The sequence below is a fragment of the Leopardus geoffroyi genome, chromosome B1 (genome assembly GCF_018350155.1).
Source record: "Leopardus geoffroyi isolate Oge1 chromosome B1, O.geoffroyi_Oge1_pat1.0, whole genome shotgun sequence".
In the NCBI taxonomy this organism is placed as follows: Eukaryota; Metazoa; Chordata; class Mammalia; order Carnivora; family Felidae; genus Leopardus; species Leopardus geoffroyi.
The window spans coordinates 56,245,415-56,272,920 of NC_059327.1; the positions used below are offsets into that span (position 1 = coordinate 56,245,415).

At 34.6% G+C, this 27,506-nt stretch overlaps 1 protein-coding gene and 1 pseudogene across 3 annotated transcripts in view; both read right to left on the bottom strand.

The window, feature by feature from the left end:
• The window catches only part of GALNTL6 (polypeptide N-acetylgalactosaminyltransferase like 6), a 1,206,818-nt gene that overhangs the window by 1,006,472 nt on the left and 172,840 nt on the right, over positions 1-27,506 (bottom strand). The window lies entirely within an intron of this gene.
• On the bottom strand, positions 15,563-16,982 carry LOC123590159 (annotated as a pseudogene).

Below are 27,506 nucleotides of genomic sequence, written 5' to 3' on the forward strand. Positions count from 1 at the left end.
AAATTCTAGAATCTGAAAACACAAATTTCCATTGTCTAATAAGCCATCCAGTCTGTGGCACTTTGTTTTGGCAACCCATGCAACTAATATACTCCCCTCCTTTTGATATTTATACATTCAGCGTAATGATTCCATGAAAAATTGGGCACATAATTAACTTTTCTGTTCATTCTTGGGTAATAAATTGTCCTACAATCACTTTAAGTCATAACACAAAGTCTGGACTAAATAATAAATCCAACATATTAATCAACCTGCTTCAACAGTCAGCTGAAGTTTAGATTTCCCCTCCCTCTTCTGAATGCCCAGAGTTGTAATCGACAGCTGTCTTAATTAGGGAAAGGAAGTGGAGTTGGCTTCTGCTGTTTCACTTGTTTCCTTAATTTCTAACTGTGTTTTTGAGCATTATGGGAAGAGGAGGAAAAAAAAAGAGTGGTAAGGTCATCGAGTGCTTCTGATTTGGTTGGGTAGATTTCATGCTCTTTGGGTCTGGGAGATGGTTCAAAGTGATTTTTCTCTCATAAGTATTTCTTTGTGTGTGTTCTTTAGAGATTTTCGTCCCTGGGGACCTTTCACTTGTGACTTTCATGTTATGGATGAAACATTCCATTTCCTAAGCCCTTGATTCATCTATGGTCCACATCACATGAACTCATACTGTTGAAGTCTTTCCTAGATGACCCACATCTATTTCACAGATAATACCCACTTATTTCTTGCCCCCCAAAACCCTGAGAGTACAGACTCATCCCAGTACAGTCACTATATCCTGCTACCAAAACAGTGTGCAGTACAGTAAGCTTCAGAAATGCTTCATATTATATGCTTTCTTATAAACATTACCAATATTTGTCAGCATATTAAATGTATTAAGTAGACTCAACATACAGAAACTACTTAATTTTTAAGCACTTACTCCAAATACATTTTTTCATGAAAGCGATTATGTGCTGATTAGCCTTTATTCACATCCTGTAGAAGTAGCATTCTATGATGTAGCAGAGACAGTATTGATCCCTCAGTAGCCACGTACTCTCTAACTTATCAGATCCCTTTTAGTTAGGTCTAGTTTAGTCACTAGTTACATAACTAATTTTGGTGAGATGGCTTTGAGCGGGTGTGATATGAATCACAGCTAAGTCCTTTAAGTGTGGATTGCACAAATCCTCTTACCCTCCAAAAAACAGTGGAGCCATGTGTAGAAATGGTGGAGCCATAAGATAAAAAACACTGGATCTTTGAGTCATTGCTTGGAAGTGATTTGTGTAAATGAGAAATTAATCTTTATTAACAAAGAAACTGAGGTTTGACTCCAGCAAAATCTAGCCCTACTGATCAATACATGTAAATTTAGGAAAATATACTTGTTTATAAGTTTCGATTCACTACACATGCTCTGGTCTTCTATGGGAAGCCCATAAAAGAGAATTATGTAATGATAGTAATTTTCTACTAAGCCCATTTTACAGGTGTTTGTTAAAAATTTGCTATTTGTAAACCCTAATAAATTTCATGCATAAGTCAACTGACAATTTATTAACTTCTTTTAGTCTCCAAAGAACTCAAAATTTTGATACTTTGAATTGCTTTCCCAAAACAGCTGAAGCATCATAAGTATAGTTACTCTAATATTTGTTTTCTGTTGTTGGACTTCCTATACTTCAAAATTGAAGAGTCACAAATGCATTACTTAAAATAGAGTCGATCCTCTTTAAAAGAGCACCTTTTATTCAGTGAAATTTTCAACTGCTTGTCCTCATTCTTTTCAGTTCTGACCTGCCCTTTTGCCCATCATGAATGTCTTTCTTTTGCTTCTTTTTTTTTTTTTGTATGTCTTTCTAGTTCCAATTCAATGAAAACCTAACCCTAGTTTAGCCTACTTCCTTAAATACATTTTCAGACCAAAAATATTAACATATTTTCATATAAACTGCTTATATAATTAATTTTAATAGTTTCACTTATACATGTCCTCTTTTCCCTAAAGGAAAGGGCACCAACTTTCACTTCTTTATTAAATCATTTAGTTATAGGCTCAGAGATGAGTGTTTGGTAGCCACATAATAATTATTTGGGAGCAGAACCATTATGATAATTTACAGGATAGCATAATACTTAAGAGGATATATCCTGGGATCAGATATCCTGGGTGTTATCCCAGCTCCACCACCTACATGTGGTATGACTTAGAAAATTACGTACAGAGTCTCATTGCCTCCAAGAAGGTAACAGTATGGGGCGCTTGGGTGGATTGGTCAGTTGAGCTTCCAACTCTTGGTTTTGGCTCAGGTCATAATCTCACAGTTTCTGAGTTTGAGCTCTGCATCAGGCTAACAGTGCAGAGCCTGCTGGGGATTTTCTCTCTCTCCCTCTCTCTCTGCCCCTCTTCTGCTCATGCATGCACTCTATATAAATACATACCTACATACATAAGTTTAAAAAAAGAAGATAATAATAATACCTACAGGCTTATTGAGAAAAAAATAAATTGAATAGTTTAAGCACATTATTTGTTATTATCACTGCATGTTACAGATAGAATCAGTGATTGCTACTGGAATTTCCCACTCAGTATTCCATTTCCATAGAATATAAACAATCTAGTCACTAAGAAAATGTCATTGGTATTAATAAACCCATATGATATTATAAAGCCTACAAAAATACATACAGCAAACTTGCAGTAAAAGACTATTAATGACACTATTTAATTATCATTAAGGAAGCATTACTGAGGAAGTCACTATTACAATAATATTTTGTAGAAATGTATTGATACTGAAAATGATGAATGAATAATTATTACAAAAATTAATAACTTTTTATTCTTTCCTTAGGATGTTACAAAATTCAAAATGTTATTTATCTCTAACACATGGTAAGGAAAATATCTTATTAATTACATTACCTAAAAGTATATTTAAATCATTTCCCACAATTGGGTATTAATACACACTTTTAGTTTTATGAGTAAAATTGAAAGACTTTTTATAATTTAGTGTTTTACATTTTTTGTCAAAAGGCAAAAAAAAATTTTCAGAAATAACTAGCATGTGTCTAAGATACAGCAAATTATTCTTGATATGTATCTCATTTCTAAACAACCTTATAATTACCTTGGAGTGTATTTTTCACTTTTGTGTTTATGCTACAGTGAATTAGGGGAAATGTGACAAGGGACCAGTTGTGGTAATGTGGTAATTAAGACTTAAACAGATGTCACCATTAATAAGAGACTTAAATGAAGTGTATGTAATAAATGGTTGCCTTCAGCTGCTATGGCAGGCCTAGTTTCATTGGTAATGGTATCTGGAACTGGTTCAATCTCTAATAATGAACAAACAAAAAAAGTTTAAATAAACCTAATGAGAAATTTGTAAACTACCAGTATTTTTTGCAAGCCAAAACTTGATAGGCATTAAAGGTTTTTAGGATGAAGGACATAATTAAAAAAAAAAAAAAAAAAGGTAAAATTACAAAGGTAAAATGTCTAATTTTAAAAATGTCTCCTGAAACTCTCAAACAGAAATTGCTCATCAATATATTATCAGTTTGGGGTAAGACTCATGGATTCTCATTTAAGTGTAATAAATAAGTTAATATTTATGATGCATTTGAATTTTTTTAAATGTTTATTTTTGAGGGAAAGAGAGATAGAGCATGTGTGGGGGAGGGGCAGAGAGAGAGAGGGAAACAGAGAATCCAAAGCAGGCTCCAGGCTCCAACTTGTCAGCACAGAGCCTGACACAGGGCTCAGACCCACAAACTGTGAGATCACGACCTGAGCTGAAGTTGGACACTAAACCAACTTAAACTGAGCCACCCAGGCACCCCAATATTTGCAATGCATTTAAACCAGAGCCTGGTACATCATAAGTGCTATATTTGTAACAATATTAGTAATGATAATGTTAGTAATAATAATAGCTATTAGTAATAATAGTAATAATGTTAGTAATATATTAGTAATAATAATAGCTATTATTGGGGCGCCTGGGTGGCGCAGTCGGTTAAGCGTCCGACTTCAGCCAGGTCACGATCTCGCGGTCCGTGAGTTCCAGCCCCGCGTCGGGCTCTGGGCTGATGGCTCAGAGCCTGGAGCCTGTTTCCGATTCTGTGTCTCCCTCTCTCTCTGCCCCTCCCCCGTTCATGCTCTGTCTCTCTCTGTCCCAAAAATAAATAAACGTTGAAAAAAAAAAAATTAAAAAAAAAAATAATAGCTATTATTATTCGTATTTATTGAGCACCTAAAATAACTAATTAAAGCAGAAGCACTAAAATTGTTATAACTGCTTTGCCTTACATCCTGTCCTGGGTTGACCATGCCCTCCCATCACCTGGTTACAAGATATGGTGAAATCCTAACCCCTGCTACCTGTGAATGTGTCCTTATTTGGAAATAGGGTCTTTGCAGATATAATTAGGTTAAGACGAGATCATTCTAGAGGACTAAAGTGGACCTTCATCCGATGTGACTGGTGTCCTCATAAAAGAGGAAAATTTGGACACTGCCACTGGGAATGATGGCCATGTGAGAATGGAGATAAAATTAGAAATATGCTGCCGCAAACCAAGGAAACTCTGGGCCCACCAGAAGCTGGAAGAGTCAGAGAAGTATATTTCTCTACAGGTTTGGCCCTGTCATCATTTTTATTTCAGACCTGTAACCTCTAGAACTGTGAGAGGACACATTTCTTTTGTTTTAAGCTCTCCAGTCTTTGGTACTTTATTATGGCAGCTCTCTTCTCTCCTCCAAAGAAAGACATGTCAGGAAATACAAGGAATGTATTTCAAAAAATAGAATTTATTGTACACTTTGTGTTCCTTTCTACAATTCTTACTGGATTCAAATTAACCCAACACACATTAAAGTTGTTTTAATACTTCTATTTATAAGCGTATTCCGAACAACTGTCAAATACGTAAAAGCTTGACTAGCTCATTCAAAATATATAGTAATGGACTCAATCAATTTCTTAAGATCAAAACCAGAAAAGCACACATTTTTACTTTCTTTTAACTAAAACAAAATTGTAAATAAAACTTTCATCTTGAATACTGATATAAAATTCACCCAATAAATATTAAATAACACTATGCTCATAGCACCTAGATCTCTAAAATATGTATGATTTAAGTGAACCCTTGAGTGTGTTCAGAGATCCATCATCAGTAGTCCTTTAAATCTCTGTGATGTCATCACTAAAATACAAAGCATGTATTTCTGATATCTCATTAAGGACAACTTTTCACAAAATGCTGGACTGAGCCTAAAATATAAGCATCATCCTGATAGAAAAAGTCAAATTTAAATTTACACTAAGGATCACTCAAACTTAGAATTTCTCTCTAGTTTTTCTCATTTATAGGATCTTCAAATCTGCTGGCTATTCCAAGGTTTGATCTGGGGATTTGAGGCGATTCTTTGGAAATAGAAATATTTTGGGTTAAACAAAAACCTGTTTCTAAATTTATATCCAAATCCAAGTTGGATTAGTCAATTTCCACTGCTTCGTAAAGGTGGCTGCACATATAGCTGATGTCTGAAGCTATTTAATTTTATAGGGTTAAAGCTTATTTTAAGCAGGATTAATATTTGTAAGGTAAGGACAATGTTAGTCCATAGCAGGTCTAATTTTTATGGGCAATTCTTGAACATAGAGTGCTAATTCTGTATAAATAAAATGTTCCCCAAAAAGACATTCCAAATCAATAGTAAAGGCACCAAACAAGTATTTCAATATAGAATTATTACAGCAACTGCTCTTCATAATCATGTACAAATAAATTGGTGAAAACTTTCCATGCCATTTAAGAAGGACAACTAAAACTGATATTAATCAGTTAATTAGCTAATTTGCACAGTACATATGTAATGGTCTATAGACACATGGAGATATATTTTTTGACATGAATCTTGTGGACTCAAATCCAGTTCATTTGCTGTTATATTCTAGTGTTTGACATATGCCCAGCAAACAGAATCATTAAGAAAATGATTTTTAATCTGAGACCTCAGTTCCAGAAGAGGAACACTGTAACTAAAATAAGTCTCACCAGAACTCAGAGTCCACTAAGAGCAGAGATTGGGAAGACAAAAGTCTGGAAAAGCAAAGCAATTCCTGATCATGTCGGGCCTCCTAAACCATGATCAGAAATGTGGACTTCAACTTACAAACAGTAAGTGTTATAGTGAGTTGACTGGTGTCTCCCCAAATTAATGCCCTTCTGGAACTTCAGAATGTGACCTTATTTGAATAGAAGGTCTTTGCAGGTGTAATTAATGTGACGAACAAGATGACAGCATACTGGATTAGGGTGGATACTAAATCTAGTGAGAGTGTCCTTATACGAGACAGAGAAGAACACAAAGAAACACAGAGAAGGTGTTGTGAAGACAGAGGCAGAGATTGGAGTGATGTGTCTATAAGCCAAGGAGTGCCAAGGATTGTTGTCACTCATGAAAAAGTAGGAGAAAGGCACAGAGCAGTTTTTCCCTTAGAGCGTCCAGAAGGAACTGGCCCTGACAAATCCTCAGTTTTATATTTCTGGCATCCAGAATTATGAGAGGATTGATTAATATTGTGTTAATCCACCAAGTCTGTGCTAATTTGTTGTAACAGCCCTAGAAAATTCATACAGATACCAGTGAAAGATTTCGAGCACAGGAGCTCTGTCCTTTAAAAGCATTAACTTGTTTAGAACGGTAAGAGTGGAAAGTTGAGGGGAACACAATAAACAGAAGAAATTGCTATACTACCTTTGCTATAACTAGTAATAAAAATTAGAAGTAGAAGCAGAGTAAGAAAATGGGGCAGTGCTATTCCCCTGGGAGGTAACTAGAACTATGTGGAAGACACTTCGAGTTGTCATAATGACTAGGGGATGCTTCAGGCATGTACTGCCTAGGGCTCAGGATGCTAACACCCTAGAACTTGTTGAGATATTCTGCACAACTAAGAGTTCACACAACTATAATTCCAACAGCACCTACAATGAGAAACAGTGAAAAAAAAAACAGCAAAGGACCAAGTATCATACACTTGTTTAGAGTACTTAAGGGTCTCATTTTGCTACTGGCATCATGCTTTTATGCTATACTTTTGCTACTTACAATAGGAAAAAAAAAGCAAATCCAAAAATTTTAGATGCCACAAAAAAGGAATATCACATTAGGAGAGAAGAAGTTTTTTTCAAACTTAAATATTATTTTTGTTTTCATATTATAAAATAAATACATGAAAATGTGAGTAGAGTCATACAATATCACCAATTAATAAATCAGTATCTAATAAATAATAAAATAGATATAAAATGAACAGGATAATAATTAGATAGTAACCATTTCAAATAACTGTGACTTTTTTTCCAAAATGTTTTCTCTAGGGATGACATTTCAAGAGAAAAAAAAATGTATCTGGAAAAAGAACACTGAAAGGGGAAAAAAAAAACATACATCAGATTCACAAAGCTGTTTTCTGGATGTTAAGAGCCAATGACTGAAAGACTCAGCTGGGAAAATAGATGATATATAAACTGAAAGATTAAGGTTTCTCTTTAATGGAAGGCCATGATCCATCATTTACTGCGAAACCCAAACAAGAAATAAGTACACCTGTTGACATTCAACAAACATTCAATATGCCCAAGAGCACACAGTTGTTTATAATCTAGTAGCTTTTTATCAAACTTAAAACACATTTTACAATATAGCATCAGTTATCTAAAGCTTCCTGGTGCTTGAAAGAGTAATGAGAAAATATCAGTAGGTAGGTGGTGGTTATTGTTGGAATATACTTAGAGTTTTTGCTATGATTAGTTATTTACTGTATTCTTAGCTTATTTTTCAATTCCTACCGGTAAATTATTGCCAAAACATCTGTTTTCTTGGAGCATTTTGGGATATCTTAGGCTAAGCTATAGTTTTTAAATTTCTTAAAATTCCAAGAGTAATTTTTCAAGATTGCTTTTTAAGAGGAAACTTACACCACTCCTGACCAATAGGAAATATTGGAACCATTCTTATTTGGCTTTATATGTATAAATGCTACCCTCAGTTTTGCTGTTTAAACCATCAGTCTCATTCATATAAGTAAAAGTGATGGTGAACAAACATTTTCCCTTCCTTTCTCTGAATTTATTTCTGCATTACCTTCTCTTAATTTATGTTAGAGAAGTAAATCTTATTTCCTTTTAGCTAGGAAAGACGAGATTTGTTAGTAATCAGTCAACTTTTTCTAGATGAAATTCAAATGGTACTATCCCTTTGACTCTTGTTTTGAATAATAGGGTTTTTTTGTAATTGATTCTGGATTCTAAAATATATTTATCACCTCATATTCAATACTTGGTTAGGAGGATGCTCCTAGTATAATATTCCACATTTTTTCTTGGATGCTAACAATAAAAATGCAAGGTGAACTTCTCCATTCCATGAGTTCAATCAAGTACTTAGTAAACAGCTATTATTGGGATACCTGATATAGGTATAATAACAACAACAAAAACAACAAATAAATAAGGAAGAGACAGGCCCTTTCTCAAGAAGATAACATTCCACACACAATGATAACTGTTGTTGGTTGGACTACCCAGGAAACAGATTTACACTAAGATCTACTTGCAGGAAGTTTATTAATGAGAAAGAGGATGAAAAGGAGGATTGTTACGCAATCACAACAAAACATCACCAAAACTAGTGGCAAAGTCTGAAACTGGGATGGCCTTCAGAGCCGTCCCAATTTTGAGTTGAGCATTAGTATCCCTTCATTAGTCAGTCATTTTATACGAGCTGCCTCTGGGAAGGAGGCAAGATTATTATATATTATTTCTGCTTGTTACTTGAGCCCAAATTCTGACTAGATGATAAGGAAAGTATCAGGTGAAAAAAATACCAGAATATGCAGTGGGTTACATCACAAAAGGGGAAACCCAAGATTAGGAAACCTGACTCTTAAAATGGGCAAAAATTTGCCTACCTTTGCCTTGGAAGGAGATATTATTTTTATTGTAATGGAATGGACATCCAAGATATCTCTACCTTCCTAGGCTATTTGCTGTACATCTTTGCAAAGATAGCCCAGGACAAGGGCATTCAGTGCCTCTGCTCTCAAGGTGTGCAGAAATACAAGAAATCCATGGAGGACTTTCTCCCAACAAATACTGTTGAATTGCATGTCCTTCTGTGAATATGGATTGTTGCATTTCATTGGTGTTAAAGTTGGCTCGTCATGATGAAAACAAATTTCTGTTAAAGTAAGTAACGATTTACAGGAATTTATAGTTAGCGTGCCATGATTCCTCAGGACTAACTGAGATGATATCTTTAACCCTATATTTATATAGACAATAAAAATTATTTTAAAAATGACTTCACACTTTAAAGTTAACTGTGTCTAAGTAAACCATTTACCCCGTCCACACCTTTTTCTTCAACCTATTTTCCTTTTGGGATTAAGCAAACCGCTGCTATTTAAATTGCCAAGTTTTTGCTGGTACTCTGGAAATGTAAACAAGAAAGGTTCAGACCTTGGGGTGCCTGGGTGGCTCAGTCCCTTAAGCTTCTGACTCTTGTTATGGGCTCAGGTCATGATCTCACATTTCATGAGTTTGAACCCACATTGGGCTCTGTGCTGACAGCACAGAGCCTCCTTGGGACTCTGTCTTCCCCTCCCACACTCTTTCTTCTCTCTAAAATAAACAGCAAAAGTTCAGATCTTTCGTATAATCTCAGTATAAATATAAATGTACAGATGTGTAAATTACTACTCCATGAACATGAAGTCCTATGACCTGGATGTACACTTAACTACATTATTTACTATGCCTTGGATATACTGCACACTTCTATCATGATAAAATGAGAGTTTTAGTTTTTATGATGCCTAAGACCTTTCCCAAAGTTAATATACTATCATTTTGCGAAGACTGGCATAGTATTAAAGTGAGACACGTCCTTGATTGTATTTCCCAATTTTCCTTCTCCTAATAATTTCTTTATTGAAAATGGAAGGGACAAAGCCACTGGATTAGCACTGCCAGTTCAATGCATCTACACTCTAGGTGTCCCGTCTCTCACAAAACTTCAACACATGTCCCAGTTTCTGAGACACTCTGTTATTTACCTTCTGATGAGGTTCTAAAAATCCTGCTGTTATACAACATTGTCTTTTTCCATCTTAACATATAAAAAAGATTCATTTCTCTGAGTTTTCGATTTTTAGTAACTGTTTTGTTTGTTTTCAAACAGAAGCAGTTCACTTAAATTTGTTCATTGAAAAGCTCTTCTGGTTTTCCTTCCCATAACCCCCATTTAAATATATAGATAGATGATAGATAGATATAGATATAGATATAGATATAGATATAGATATAGATATAGATATAGATATAGATATATAGATAGATATAGATATATAGATAGATATAAATTGATTCTAATTTTGCTTCTTTGACATTGTAGGCAGTGTTGTAATGAATAACCAAATCCAAAAACAGAGGCTACAGTTTAGAAGGTTCTAACTACGAAAGACAGACACCTACATAAAATCTGTGCTGGTCTCCTTTACATACAAAATGGTTTTCAGTTGAACTTCTCATAAGGAGGGTAAGAAGAAATAAGAGACAAGGAAAAAGATAATGGAATTATTTCACTTTCTTTCTGTTCTTCTACAACTTCAACTAAGAAAAACAGATGAAAACTGAAGGTCTACAAAAATGACCTTTAGTTTTTCTTTTATGTTCTTAGAGAGGTTTTTGGGAGGACATTGTTTTTATCTTACTTCAGGAAAACAGGGGTGGCTCATTTCTACTTAAATCCTGGCCTTATCACGTGAGGCATCTGTTTTTTTACAGAAAGAGATTTTAACCTCACATTGCTAATCACTCTGTGGGATCCATACATTATCATAAGTAGATATTTAACTAAAAAAAATCTAGGGGCACCTGGGGGGCTCAGTTCGTTGAGTGTCCGACTTCAGCTCAGGTCATGATCTCCTGATTTGTGAATTTCAGCCCTATATGGGGCTTGCTGCTCTCAGCAAGGAGCCTTCTCTGGATCCTCTGTCCCCTTCCCTCTCTGCCCCTCCCCCACTTGTTTGTCTCTCTCAAAAATAAATTAAACATTAAAACTTTTCTTAAAAAAAGAAAAAAAAATAAATCTAAAAAAAGATAAAAATATTAACTCTGAAAGTTATACACATTAAATTGGATGAAGGTCTAATGGAACACTAAAACAACACAACAAATTTAAAAATTGTTTTGCAGAACTGTAATTGCTCACAAATCTCTAAGATGGTGGTATTTTTTTTTCAAAATATGTTTATTTATTTATTTTTGAGAGAGCCCAAACAGGCTCTGTGCTGGCAGCACAGAGCCCAATATGGGGCTCAATCTCACAAACCACGAGACCATAACCTGAACCAAAATTAAGAGTTGGTCACTTAACTGACAGCCACCCAGGCAACCCAAGTCAGTAATATTTTCAAAATTCTTTCAAATGGCTCAGGTTCAATTTCTTGTCTGTGTGGATACTACCTGATGATTAATTCACTAAAATATTTGTATTCATATATGGTAACAATTTCCCAACTGCATTATAATTTTATCCAAAAAAAAATCTTACATATCATACTCTAATTTTCTTAGAATTACATAGCTTGTGAAAGATGGTACAAGGTGAGGTCCTAATGGTTATACTTAATATGTCATTTAGTTATAATGTTTGATCTTGAAATTCTACTTTATTCCAAATAAAATATTTTCTATTTATCGAGTTGAAAAAGAATCTCATATACATCCTAATTATTATATATTTCCTAGGTTAAGGCATATTTTACAATATTCATTTTTCCAAATTTAATTACGAGCTGTGGGTGAAAGGAGATTACAAGCTTTCCTAATGAGAAAAAAAAGAGACTGTAGTATAAAATACTTTTTTATATATTTCATTTAATTAGCATATTATCCATTCACTAAAATGTTGAAGGTAATGAATTTTCTTTCAAAAACTGAATAAAAAGCCACATTTTTTGAAACAAAAAAATATGGACAATGGGCTACAGAATCCCTGTAAAAAAATAAAGTTTATTGATGTACCATTTTTCACCCTTGTTCCTAGAATTTATTTTTCTTACAAATTAGTAGGCTAATTGCATTTAACTGATCAATAGAGGTCGAAATGAGACTACTAATACAGGGTTTCTAAATATCAGAATGTATTAATTTTATTCTCTAAAAGACATTTTCATAAACAATGCATTCTGTCGTTAATAGAGTGTAAAAAGAAACGCAAATCTAGTTTAAAAAATGTTTTTATTTAGCCACTTCATATACTATGACCATTAAAGCTAAACAAAATTTATCTATACAAAAACACTGTAGAAATGACATTATTTTCAATGTTTTGTGTTTGTTATATGTAGATACAGCCCACTCATTTCCTTATTCTTTATTTTATTTATTTCTTTTTGGGGAATTAACTATATTTTGTCTTAGTAATTTTCAAATACACATGGACTCAAAACTCAACCCAAAATATGGTTGACAAAGTTTTTATTTAAATTCCAGTTAGTTAACATACAGTATAATATTAGTTTCAGGTGTACAATACACTGATTTAACATTTCCATACAACACCAGTGCTCATCATGGCAAGTGCACTCCTTAATCCCTGTCAACTATTTAACCTCTCCCTCACCCATCTCCTCTCTGTTAACCATCAGTTTGTTATCTATAGTTAAGAGTCTGTTTCATGGTTTGCCTCTCTCCGTTTACCTTTGCTCATTTGTTTTTTCTTAAATTCCAAATATGACTAAAATCAGATGGTATTTATCTTTCTCTGACTGACTTATTTCACTTAGTATAATATTCTCTAGCTCCATCTATGTTGTTACAAATGGCAAGATTTCATTCTTTTTATGGCTGAGTAATATCCCATTGTATACATATACACCACGTCTTCTTTTATCCATTCATTAGTAGATGAACACGGGCTATTTCCATAATTTGGTTATTATAGATAAGGCTGCTATAAACATAGGGGTGCATGTATCCCTTTGAATTAGTATTTTTGTATTCTCTGAGTAAATACCTAGTACGGCAATTGCTGGATTGTAGGGTAGTTCTATTTTTAGCTTTTTGAGGAAACTCCATGTTGTTTGCCACAGTGCACTGGTTTGCATTCCAACCAACAGTGCAAGAGAGTTCCCCTTTGCCACATCCTCACCAACACCTGTTGTTTCTTGTGTTGTTCATTTTAGCCATTCTGACAAGTGTGAAGTGATATCTTATTATAATTTTATTTTGTATTTCCCTGATGTTCACTGATGTTGAGCATCTTTTCATGTGTCTGCTCACCATCTGTATGTCTTCTTTGGAAAAAATGTGTATTCATGTCTTCTGCCCATTTTTTGTCTTTTATCCATTTTTTAACTGGATTGTTCTTTTTTGGGGTGTTGACTTTTAAAAGTTCTCTATATACTTTGGATACTAACCCTTTATATCATTTGCAAACATCTTCTCCCATTCCATAGGCTGTCTTCTAGGTATTTTCACTGTGCAGATTTTTTTTTATCAAGTCCCAGTAGTTTATTTTTGCTTTTGTTTCCCTTCCCTCAAAAGACAATCTAGAAAGAAGTTGCTATGGCTGATATCAAAGAGGTGAGGTTACTGCCTGTGTTCTCTTCTAAGATTTTATGGTTTCAGGTCTCACATTTAGGTCTTTCATCCATTTTGATTGTGTGTGTGTGTGTGTGTGTGTGTGTGTGTGTACGGTGTAAGAAAGAAGTCCAGTTTCCTTATTTTGCATGTTGCTGTCCACTTTCTCTAACACTATTTGTTGAAGAGACTGTGTTTTTCCCATTGGATGTTCTTTCTTGCCTTGTCAAAGATTAACTGACTACATAGTGGTAGGTTCACTTCTGGATTTTCTTTTCTGTTTCTTTTCTGTTCTGTATTTTGTGCCAGCACCATACTGTCTTGATCACTACAGCTTTATAATATATCTTGAAATCTGGAATTGTGATGCCTCCAGCTTTGCTTTTCTTTTTCAACGTTGCTTTTGCTATTTGGGGTCTTTTGTGTTTCCATATAAATTTTAGGATTGTTTGTTCTAGCTCAATGACAAATGCAGGTGGTATTTTGAAATGGACTGTATTAAATGTGTAGATTGCTTTGGGCAGCATAGACAATTTAATAATATTTACTTTTTTGATCCATTAACATGGAATGCTATTCCATTTCTGTCTGTCATCTTCAATTTTTTTCATTAGTATTTAATAGTTTTCATAGTAAGGGTTTTTTACTTCTTTGGTTAGGTTTATTCCTAGGTGTCTTGTTGTTTTTGGTGCAACTGTAAATGGGATTGATATTTTAATTTTTATTTCTGCTGCTTCATTATTGGTGTATAGAAATGCAACAGATTTCTGTTTGTTGATTTTGTATCCTACAACAGTACTGAATTTATCAATTATGGCAGGTTTTTTTTTTTTATGGAATCTTTCAGGTTTTCTATATAGAGTACCATGTCATCTGTAAAGAGTGAAAATTTTACTTCTTCCTTGCTGATTTGGATTCTATCTATTATCTATCTATCTATCTATCTATCTATCTATCTATCTATCTATCATCCATTTTTTCTGTCTGATTGCTGCAGCTAGGACATCCAGTACTATGTTAAATAACGGTGGTAAGAGTAGACACAACCCTGTCTTGTTCCTCACCATAAAGAAAAAGATCTCAGGCTTTCCCTATTGAGCATATTAGCTGTGGGTTTTCACATGTGGCCTTTATTATGTTGAGGTATGTTTCCTCTAAACCCACCTTGTTGAGGATTTTTATCATGAATGGATGTTCTTATTGTCAAATACTTTCCTGCATCTATTGAAATGATCATATGGTTCTTATTCTTACATTTTTTTAAGTAGGCTTCACACCCAGTGTCGAGCACAACTCACAACCCTGGGATCAAGACCTGAGCTGAGGTCAAGAGTCAGACACTTAACCAACTGAGACACCCAGGCACCCCATCCTTGCTTTTATTAATCTGGTGTGTCGTGTTAATTCAATTGCGAATGTTGAACTACCTTTAAAAACTAGGAATAAATCCCACTTGATCGTGGTGAATTTTTTTAAAGTATTGTTGGATTTAGTTTGCTAGTAAAACTTAAAATTTTTTGCATCTACGTTCATCAGGGATATTGGCCTGTAGTTCTCTTTTTTAGTAGAATTTTTGTCTAGTTTTGGTAGTAGGATGACACTGGCTTCATAGAATAAATTTGGAAGTTTTGCTTCCTTTTCTATTTTTTGGAATAGTTTTAGAAGAATAGTTATTAAATTTTCTTTAAATATTTGGTAGAATTTTGCTCTGAAGACATTTGGCTCTGGACTTTTGGTTGTTGGGAGTTTTCGATTACTGATTTAATTTCTTTGCTGGTTATTGGTCTGTTCTAGTTTTCTATTTCTTCTGTCACTGTTTTGGTAGTTTATATGTTTCTAGGAATTTTTCCATGTATTTTTTGTTGTTGTTGTTTGTTTAAAATTATTGCCCAGGATATTTTTTCCTTGTGTCTTGATTTTTTTTTTCTTTTTTAATAACTATAAATTCAAGCTTATTGAAGCTTGCCTTTGTCTTGAAAAAAAATAAAACAACTAAGCTGTCACATCAACCTGATTTCATTTGAAGAGAGAGATGATAGTTATCCTGCAAGAGTAAAATTTATACCACAAATGATGCAGGTCTAAGTCTAGTGGCCCTAAAATCAGATGATAGCATTGTTGACAAAATTATAATCTGCTGGTGACATTTGTGGAAAAGAAGCCCTTTTCTTTCTATTTTTTTTTTATAACAGTAAATTCTGTTAGGAATTTTTAAATAACAGTAAATTCTGTTAGGAAATTCTAAAATGTCTTACAGGCCAAAAGGGAATGAGGTGAGTAAAATGCTTCTACAGAGTTTGAATAAAATACTGGATTTGAGAGTTGCTGGAACTTGGATATGCAAAAATAGGGTGGTAGGTGGGGTCATGCTTACAATGGTAACAAGTTCAAATAAACTACTGTGACAATACACCACTTCACAGGTCACACGCTTTTCCAGGGGTTTCTCTTTCCTTCAGTAGGTGCTGGCAGAAGGTGTGCTCAGTCGCTTTCCGATATAGATGTGTAGCCCCAACGCCAAAACATGAGAGAGGAAGAAAAATGGAATGAACACTTTCAAGAAATTCTGTGGAGAAAATACCCCCTTTCTTCATGGCCCCGCCTTTCCTCATGCTTAAAGCAATGGAACATTTGGGGTGTCTGAAGTGGAACTCCTTAGGTGGAATGTTTTCGGGTCTACTGAACCAGCTGGACACCCAGTCTACACTTTTCTTCAAAGGATCAACTTCTTTCTCTTCTTCTGCAACCTCTTCTTCTGAGAGTTACGGGCCCTACTGGCGTATATCTGCACACCAAACATAATCTGCCCATCCTCTTGTGGGGAAGGGCTGTCACAGTGAGAACTGGCTCTTGAACTACTCTGTCCTGATTCATGTTGTGCATGCAAAAGAGCCTTTTCCATGTCTCCACTGCAGACAGAAGATGAGGAAGGTACATGTTCTAGCCCCCTATTTTTCTCATTGCCATTATCATTGCCATTGCTGCTGTTCATAGGGAGTTCTACCCAGGAACTTTTGAGGCCAGCTGTCAGGGGCAAAGGCTGTTCACCTTCCTCGAAGTTGTTGTTGTGAGGGAGTGGTGGCTTCTCTACTAAATGAGATGACATTGTCAGGTGGCTGAAAGACCTGTGGTGGCAGCAAGACCATCTCTGGTTCTTGGGCCAGTCCATTTCTTTTTTTTTAAATTATGTTTTTAAATTTTATTTATATTCAAGTTACTTAGCATACAGTGTAGTCTTGGCTTCAGGAGTAGGACCCAATGATTCATGTCTTACACATGACACCCAGTGTTCATCCCCAAAAGTGTCCTCCTTAATTGCCATCACCCATTTTACCTATCCTCCCACCCATACCCTCCCCTGCAGCAACCCTCAATTTGCTGTCTTACAGGTTACCCAATTTTTTGATATATGGTTATTCATAATATTCTCTTATAACTATTTCTATTTCTGTGGTGTTTGTTGTTATTTCTCCCTTCTCATTTATAATTTTATTTACTTGAGTACTTTCTTTTTTCTTTTTGATTAGTCTGGCTAGAGGTTTATCAATTTTATGTTTTGGGTTTGTTTTTTGTTTTTTTTTTTTTTCCAAAGAACCAGCTCCTGGTTTCATTGATCTGTTGCACTGTTTTTTAGTCTCTATATCATTTATTTCTGCTCTAATATTTATTGTTTCCTTCCTTCTTCTGGCTTTGGCTTCATTTTTTAATTTTTTTTCTAGCTCTTTTAGGTGTAAAGTTAGGTTATTTGAGATTTTTATTGTTTCATGAGGTAGGCCTATATTGCTGTATACTTCCATCTTGTAACTGCTTTTGCTGCATCCCAAATGTTTTGTACCATTGTTTTTCATTTTCATTTGTTTCCCTGTATTTTTTAAATTTTTCTTTGATTTGGTTGACCCATTCATTGTCTAGTAGTATGTTGTTTAACCACCATGTATTTATAGTCTTTCCAAATTTTTTCTTGTGATTGACTTCTAGTTTCATAGCCTTGTGGTCAGAAACGATGCATGGTATGACTTCAATCTTTTTATATTTGTTGATTTGTGACTTGATATGTGATCTATTCTGGAGAATGTCTCGTGAACACTTGAAAAGACTGTGTACTCTACTATTTTAAGATAGAATGTTCTGAATATATCTGTTATATATAGATATATATATCTATATATATATAGATGGTCCACTGTGTCATTCAAAGACATTGTTTCCTTGTTTATTTTCTGTTTAGATGACTTGTCCATTGATGTAAATGAGATATTAAAGTCCCCTAATATTATTGTGTTATTATCAATTAGTTATTTCGTGTTTTTTATTAATTGTTTTATATATTTGAGTGCTTCCATGTTGGATGCATAAATATTTATAATTATATCTTCTTGTTGGATTGTCCCACTTATGAGCACATAATGCCATTCTTTGTCTCTTTTTACAGTATTTGTTTTAAAGTCTCATTTGTTTGATGTAAGTATTGCTATTCCAGCTTTCTTTTTACATCCATTTGTGTGATAAATGTTTCTCCATCCTCTCACTCTCAATCTGCAGGTGTCTTAAAGTCTAAAATGAGTCTCTCGTAGGCAGCATATATATGGGACTTGTTTTTTTAAATCAATTATGACACCCTATGTCTTTTGATTGGATTAGTCCATTTACATTCAGAATAATTATTGATAGATATGCATTTAGTGCCATTTTATTACTTCTTTTGTCATTGTTTCTGGAGATTTTCTTTGATCCTTTCTCATTTTTGGCACTTTTGCTCTCTCCTTTGTACTCAGAGTCCCCTTTAGTATTTCTGGTAGGACTGTTTTAGCGGTCATGAATTCCTTTAGTTTTTCTCCACCTGGGAAAGTCTTTCTCTCCCCTTCTATTCTGAATGATAGTATTCCTGGATAGAATATTGATGGCTGAAGGTTTTCATCATTCAGTACTTTAAATATACCATGCCACTGATTTCTGGCTTGCCAAGTTTCTGTTGAAAAACCTCGAGCTGGCCTTATGGATTTTCCCTTGTAAGTTAAGGACTACTTTTGTCTTTTTGCTTTTAAGATTTTTTTCTTTATCATTATATTTTGTAAATTTAATTACATTATGTCTGGTGTTACCCTGCTTGTTATGGGAGTTCTCTGTGCCTCCTAGATTTGGGTGTCTGTTTCCTCCCCAAATTTGGGATGTTTTCTGCTATTATTTCTTGAAATAAAGTTTCTGACCCTTTTCTCTCTTCTGCAGGGACTCCTATGAGTGTTACAACATTTGACAGTCACTGAGTTCCATAAGTCTATCATTATATCCCGTAATTCTTCTTTCTTTTGTTCAGCTTCATTATTTTCCATTATTTTGTCTTCTATGCCAATAATTCATTCCTCTGGTTCTTCCAGTCTGTTATTCATTGCATTAAGCCTGTTTCCAATCCTGTTTTACTGCATTATTCATCTCTGATTGATTCTTTTGTAACCCTTTTATCTCTGTAGTAAAGGTCTCACTGATGTCTCCTGTTCTTTTCTCAAGACCAGTGAGTAGTATCCTTTTGATTGTTTACATTCTCCACGGGGCATGTTACTTATATCTATTTTGCTTAGATCTTTGACCATACTTAACTAGTTCTTCCATTTGGGATAAATTCCTATATCTTAGCATTTTGTCTAAGTCTCTGACTTTTGTGTGCTAGAAAAGCCTGTTATGTCTTCTGCTCTTGAAAGTAATGTTCTTATAAAGAAGAGGCCATGTAGAGCCCCGGGTCTGGCACTTCATGGAGTGTCTCCAGTGTGTACTGCATGCACTCTGCCGTTGCGTTACGGTTGTTAATCCTTCAGGAAAGCCATCCACAGAAGTTTTCCTTGCCTACTGTGGGCAGTGTTTGGTCCCGGTCCTGAACATGGTGGGTTTTAACTAGGCATGCGGTAGTCAGCTTGTTAAATGCGAGCTGACGTCAACTCCACCAGAACTGAGGCCCTGCAGACTTCTCTGATCAGGAGATGTGGTGTGGGCATGAGCTTTGCTGGTCTTCTAGGGGAGTGGCCTGCTGCACTGGAACAGGGACAAACTTGACTGAGAAGGGCAATCCTGCCAGAGCACAGTGGGGTGGGGCTTGGTTTAAAGAAGTTAGGCAGTGTCCAGTGTCAGTGGTATGCTGTTCCCTGCAGGTGCCTCTGTGTTTATGCTGAGGGGTGGGGAACAGAAAAGGCACTTGCCAGCTCCTTTGTCCTGGAGAGGCATCTCTGTGAATGCTGCCTCTCAGGGAAGCCCTCAAAGAAGAGTGAGTGTGTGCCCTCGGCTTTCTTCAGATCACTGTTTCCACACTGTCAGCCTTGGAATTGTTTGCCTGCCTTTTCTCCAGGAACAGAGCAGTGCCCTCCAGGCTTTATCCCAGCCAAGCCCACGGACTTTTAAAACTCTAGGTATTAGGCCTCACAGATTGCAACAACTCATAAAATTCAGCCCCTCTTATCTTCCAAGCCAAGGGCTTTCAGGAAAGGTTCTCTTTGTGCATTCTCTTACATGTTCATCTCTTTTGCTTTTCTCTGCAACCGCGGCGTTCTCTCCTCCGAAGTACCCTGGAATCTCTTCTCCCCTAAACCATGTCTCTGCACTTCTTATATTCTTAGATGTGCCCCTTCTCTCCATTTAGTTGCAGAGTTTGTTCTGTCCGACTTCAGGTTGATTTCTGGGATCCTTAGGATGATGTGATCATTATCTAGCTGTATTCATAGGACCCTAGATGAGCCTAGGGTCCTCCTATTCTGCCACCATCTTGAACCCCCCCCACACACACAATTTCCTTATTTTTTAAAATGTATTTCTTGATACACATTAGGAAATACAAGACAATATCTCTTATGTATAAAAATTAACTTTCAATGTATGTTCTAAAAGGATACCAATCTAAAAGAGTTAGCTTGGTTTTCAGAAGATATTTTCCATGTATTTAAGACAACCTCTCCTCTATACTTGTTTAAGTATATTTGTACATTTTCTGTGGGGTCTCTAATACTTGTATGCATCATATTACTTACAGGTGTTTTTTGGATCATAGAACATTCAACTTTTTATACTTCATTTCAATAAACACCTGGTTTGATAAGCATAAACAGTCCAATGCAACTAAGTTCACCCAGCTAAAAACATATCATATGTAAAGATTCCCATTGGAAAATGCCATTGGTTTTTGCCAATTATGTTAGTATGCTTACAAGGATATCTGACTAAGATACTACTTTCTTTCCCAAAGGCATTCCACCCTCTCTAAAGGAGAGAGCTGACTGTGGGCCTGCTATATAACAGCTGACTTTCTAGGAGTCAGAAAGTCTACTTCAAGCTCAGCTGATGAAAGAAAAGACAAGGCAGACAGAGATTAAGATAAATTTGCATAATCTCACTTTTGTGTGTAATCTAAAATAGTAAAAGTCAGGGCATGTGGGTGGCTGTCAGTTAAGCATCCAACTCTTGATTTTGGTTAAGGTCATGATCTCACATTCATGAGACAAAAGCCCATGTTGGGCTCTGTGCTGACAGTATGGAGCCTGCTTGGGATTCTCTCTCTCTCACTCTCTTTCTGACCCTACCCTGCTCACACTCTCTCTCTCTCAAATAATAAATAAAAACTTAAAAAATATTTTGAAAATAGTAAAACTCATCGAAACAGAGAGTATAATGGTAGTTTCCAGGGATTGGGGGGAGGGGTTAACAGGATGATGTAGGTTAAGGATTACAAAGATTTGGTTATGTAAGATGAATACTTTCTGAAGATCAAATGTACAATGATGTGACAATAGTTAGCAATGTTGTATTGTACACTTGAAATTTTCTAAGAGATTAGATCTTGAGTGTTCTCACCACAAAAAAGGAAAGAATGAAACAGATAACTATGTAAGAAGATAGTTGATATGTTAATTAGCTTGCACGTGATATTTTGAAATGTATGTGTATATGAAATTATCAAGTTGTATGTTTTAAATACATCCAATTTTGAGCTGTTAACCACAACTCAATAAAACTGGGGAAAACACAAATTTATAAGTAATAATTCCTAATTAATTTTAAAAGAAATGCAGAGATATTTTGATAATCAGATGAGCTTTCTGGTTAGACTTTAGGAAATTAGAAAAATAAACACATATTCATCCAAATTTGTAACCAAGTTGACAGTTTCTTTTCATATTTCTGCTTCTTCCTTTTTCACAGTTGTCACCAGCAAGGTTGGAATCAATAAATTTTAGTTACTAAAATGCAGAGCATAATCTTCATCATGGACCAGGATGAATCACATTTCCTTAGGTTTTAAACTTTTCCCAGATTGGAGTACATAAATTTGATATAAACATTGCAACTGTTTTGACCAAAAATGTTTGTGGGAGAACCCACATTGTAAAAACAATAGTGTATTTCACTATTCACTCATTTATTAATTCACCTAATGTTCATTGACTTCCTATATGTCTGTGACTACACTAAATCTTGGGATTACAGACATTATAGGGCAGACTTTATCAAGCCGGTAAGGCTTTTATCTACTTTGAGAAGTCTTTCCTGAGGAAACTGTTTTTGGCAATAACCTAAAATATGAGCCAGTGTTGGGTATATACCGAAATAAGAGAAAGAACACTCCAGGCAGTGGACCATCATGTGCAAAGAACCTTGGGCCAAGAGGCAGGAAGATGCCTATTGTATTTAAAGACCTAACAAAAGCCAGGATGATTAAAGCAGAGTGAGTCCTTTAGAGGTTAGAGTTCGTGAAGCTTGGGAGTCAGTAAATTCTACATCTTAGAAGAATTTCAATCCATAGACATGGATTTTTTCCTAATGTCAATGTAAAAGTATTAGAAGGTTTTAAGTGTGACATCTAAATAGAAATAACTGCTGGATTTCACGTGAGTGGATTGTAGGCTATATCAGGAAGCATTACTCAATGGCCCACGCAAAAGATTTAACTGTTTTGCAATGAGAGATGGGGAAAAAATTCAAGATTTTTCTGGAAAATGTATCCGAAATAGAATTTGATGACAGACTGATTATGGATGTGAGAGAAGATGTCAGAGATGATGTACAAGATATGTTTTAGTTTCAACTAACGGAAAACAAATCTAGCCGACTTTATGCCAAAAATGAAGTATAAAATTATGATGAGAAGCTAACAGAGTCAGTGAGAACTATAGTTCAGGAATTCCACAGCTAGAAACAACATCCCAAGCCAGAACTGTGCTTGGGTAGCCACAGCAACACAACCACAGCAGCTTCTGGAACTGTCTGTTGCTCCAACATCTATCACTGCCACCTATTGCTGCTTATGCTTCTCTACCTACTTCTTTATTAAACATTTAGTATGGTTCAAGCCTGAGTCAAGTGCTCACAATTTAGTTGCAAAGGATGCAAACAAAGTGAGTATGTGATTTTGTTAAATTCAGTGAAAGATGGAACTTAACCTTCCACCAAAGAGAAACATTTGCCAACCACTGGAAGGAGGTAAAATGCTGGACAACACCCACTGCTGCCAAAAAAGCAAAACAAAAACTGTCTTCCACGGTTGCTGTGGTCAGCATCAACACAGAGATGATGTGTAGTGTGTGAGACAGTGGTGTAATCAACTATTATGATAAAATTTCTGAAAACTGGAGACAAAGGGAAAATTTTTAAGAAGACAAAAAAGACAAAAAATATTACCTTCACTGGTACAGCAAGAAGACTGATAGTTGATGTCTCATAAAAATGACGGACAGCAGAAATCAATGAAATAGCATCTAAAACTGAAAGAAAACAACTGCCAACTAAGCTTCAATATCCACTTAAAGAATTTTCAAAAATATTAAAAGATATTATGAGGATGTTATAAATACTAATAAATTTGACAAAAATTGGGATGAGATAGAAAAATTAGTAAAACAAACAAAACAAAGCAAAAAAAAACCCCATCAAGCTGAGGGTAGAAGAGTTATAAACCTGAAACTTTTATATCCAATAAAACAGTTGATCTATTATTATATATCTTTACACACACACACACACACACACACACACACACACACACACACATACACACAATATCCCTTCAATCCCATTTGATTTTGTGGTTAATTCCTCCAAATATTTAAGGAAAAAAATAATCTTAAATAAAATTTTTCAGAGAATAAGATAAAAGGGAACATGCAATAGCATATTTTAAGAACTCAAATCCTAACAAAGACATTAAAAGAGAAAAGTACACACCAATCTCTATCATGAACACAGATGCATAAATCATAAAATGATAGCAAAGAGAATCTAACTGTATACAAATCAAGCAATACTTTATGGCTAATAGGACATATTATAGGAATGCAAGGTTGATTCAACATTTAAAAATAAATCAATATATCTTACTACATTAACAGAAAAAAAGGAGAAAAAATTATGTTATATTGTTAGCTGTGGAAAAATAATCTGATAAAATAGAATATATATTAAGATGGAAAGAACTACCAATAGACCACAAATAGGAATAAAAATTAGGAATAAGGAGTAATTTCCTCAATGTGCTAGAGACTATGGAAGACTAAAAGTAAAAATGCCTTTAAAAAATCCTTCTGAGACTGGCAATGAGATTAGATACCCACTATCACTACTGCTAGTCAACTTTATACTGAAAGTTCACACCAGCACAGTAAAGCAAGGGAAGAAAAGACTGAAGGACTGAAAAGCAGGAAATAAAACTATCATAATTGTGGATAATGCGATTGTTTGTGAAAAATCCAAAAAATTAGAGATGCTGTATTAGAATTAATGAGTGAATTTACCAAGGTCAATGAATATAAGGTCAATGTACAGATGGTAGTTAAAGCAGGAAACGGGTAGAACGTAAAATCAAAATATATAATACATACACACACACACACACACACACACACACACACACACACACCATTTTCAGTAATATATAATCCTACATGTAATTTGGTGGAATCTGTCAAGCTTAAAATCATACAAAACAAGTCTATGCTGTTTGAAGGGGAAGGGTCACCTTTTGCAGGGGAGGCTGTGCCCAGGAGGGAGAGTGAACAACAAAGTACCATTGGGTTTTAGAGATGTGTTTTGTGATCTAGATGTTCTTCAGATGGTGAAAATTCATTATTTGTACAGTTAAACTATGGGCATATTTCTGCACTTCTTCATATTTCAGTGAAAACTTTCAAAAATGATGAGAATTCTGTACAGTTTTTAAATTTTAAATAATTATTTATATTCAAAAGAATGCATATGTAACACATAATGAATAAAAATGAAACAATCAATTCACATCTAACCCCAGTTTAAGGAATCAAACATTGCCTATAATTCTGAAGACCCTGTTTGTCCTTCCACCATTGCATCCCCATTCCTTTCGATCTCCCAGGACACAATTAACATGGGTTATATGTTATTTATTCATTGGCTTTTAAACATTCTTCCACATAAACAAACAAACAAACAAACAAACATCCTTCCACATACACATACAAACTTACGCATGATCTATGTCTGCCTGTCTGTCTCTCTGGTATTGCTTAATTTTACATAAATTAAATTTGTAGTATTTGCTCAATAAGACCTCTGTGAACTAAAGTCCATTTGTTTTTGTTGCTACAAAATAGTTTGTTGTGTGAATATATACCACAAATCATTACTCACTTCCTTAACAAGTAGGCATCAGGACCAGTACTCTTTCTATATTAGAAAAATGTTTCTGTGAAATTTCTTCTTCACTTTTCCTATTATACAGTGCAAAAGTTGCTCTAGGAATATATATCTCAACTCACAGATAACAACTTTTTAGTGGCATAGAATTACTTCAGTGAGTCATGAATAGAATTTTTAAAATACAGTTGAGTGGAAAATGTCAGAACACCATTCAGAGTCCACATATTTTTCCATTAACTTTATGTTCTTATTTTTTTAATGTGTATGCTATTGTTCACATTATATTTATGAGGGGATTTTCTGGTTCATAAAATTTGCACATCACCAACTTTACTAGTTTTGTGGGGATACTGTTATATCATTTACATATACACCAGAAACCCCTGGTATTGTACGATATATTTTTCCAATTTAATGATTGCTAAAATGTATTTGTTTTCTCCTCCATTTGTGTTTTTTTTAATTTATTTTTTTTAATGTTTATTTTTATGAGAGAGAGAGGGGTGGGTAAAGAGAGAGGGAGACAGAGGAGTTGGAATGGGCTTTGTGCTGACAGCAGAGATCCGATTCGGTTTTCAAACTCATGAACCGAACCATGAGATCATGACCTGAGCTAAAGTTGAACACTTAACCAACTGAGCCATCCAGGTGCCCCTTCACCATTTGTTAGTGGTGATGAGTATCTTCTCATGATTATTGTCCATTTCTGTTTCTTTTTCTTAGAAATAACTTCTGTACTTTTCATTCTATTGTTTTGTGTTGTCTATTTCTCAGTGATCTGTAGAACTTTTTAAGTTTATTCTTGATATTAATTCTTTATCAGTTGTGTTGAAAATCCATCCTCAGAATTGTTGGCTTGTATTTTCTCCTCATATGTTATACTTTTTGATGTAACGATTCTAATATATGACTGTTCATTTTATATATAATAAATTCTTCCCAAAACCAAAGTAAATTTCTTCCAGAGATTCAAAATTTCATATTTAGGCCTGTAATTTCCTTGAAATGATTTTAATATATACTGTGAGGTGAAGATAAATTTCCTTGTGGATAACCAAAAGCCCAGAATGGTTTATTGAATGGTTGGTTCATCCTTTTTCTCACCTATTTGCAGTGCCAACTTTGATAAGTGAATTTTCAATACAACAGAAGGTATGTTTCCTAGCTCATTATTCGTTCTTTTGATCTGTTTTTCTACTCCTCAGCCAATATCATGTGAACTGAAAGATTATGGTTTCACAGTAAGTCTTAAAATCTGTGAGGCAAACCATTCCACTCCTACTATTTTTCCTTTTTCTGTATCTTGGCTTTTCTTGACCCTTTATTCCTATACACACACACATGCACAGACACACACACACACACACAAATACACAATCTATTGGAATTTTGATTAGGATTATATACGATATATAGATCAATTTAGTGGAGCTGAACATGCTGAGTCTTCCTACCCACGAATAAATGTTGTAGCTCTTTTTTTCCTCATTATCTTTCAGTAAAGTATTATAGTTTTCAACAAAAATGGTCTTGTACCTCTTTGAATAATTTGGTTCCTAGTTATCTTATGTTTTATTTTCATTATATACAGTAAATTTCTAAAAAGTTAACTTTTTGTTTAGTGCTGCGATTTAAATATAGTTACCTTGCTGAATAGTCTTACTAATTCTAGTAATTCATATAGAGAATTTGTTTTTTTCCCTACAATTATATCTTTAATGAACAGTGACAGTTTTCCTTTCTATTCAAGATATATATATATATATATATATATATATATATATATATATATATATATATATTTAAAGTTAATTAGATGGCTATAATGCAAAAGTACAAAATTTTGAAAAAAGTGGCTATATCATGCATCAAGGTTATAAAAGGGACAATGCTTTTTTTATGTTTAGAGATTAAGATACTCATTGCAGATTTAATAATTATGCTCTATCAGATTAAGAAAGTTATCTTCTGTTTTTGTTTTTTGAAAAAGCTATTATTATAATAGGTTTTGAAATTTACTAAGTGATTTTTTTGTAGTTGTTCACTGATATGATCATGTGGCTTCACTGCTTCAATATAAATGTATTGTTCTATTTTTTAATTTTTTAAAGTTTCTTTTTTGTTTACTTTTGAGAGAGAGAGAGTCAGCAAGCACAAGCATGAGTGGTGGAGGGGCAGAGAGAGGGAGAGAAAGACAATCCCAAGCA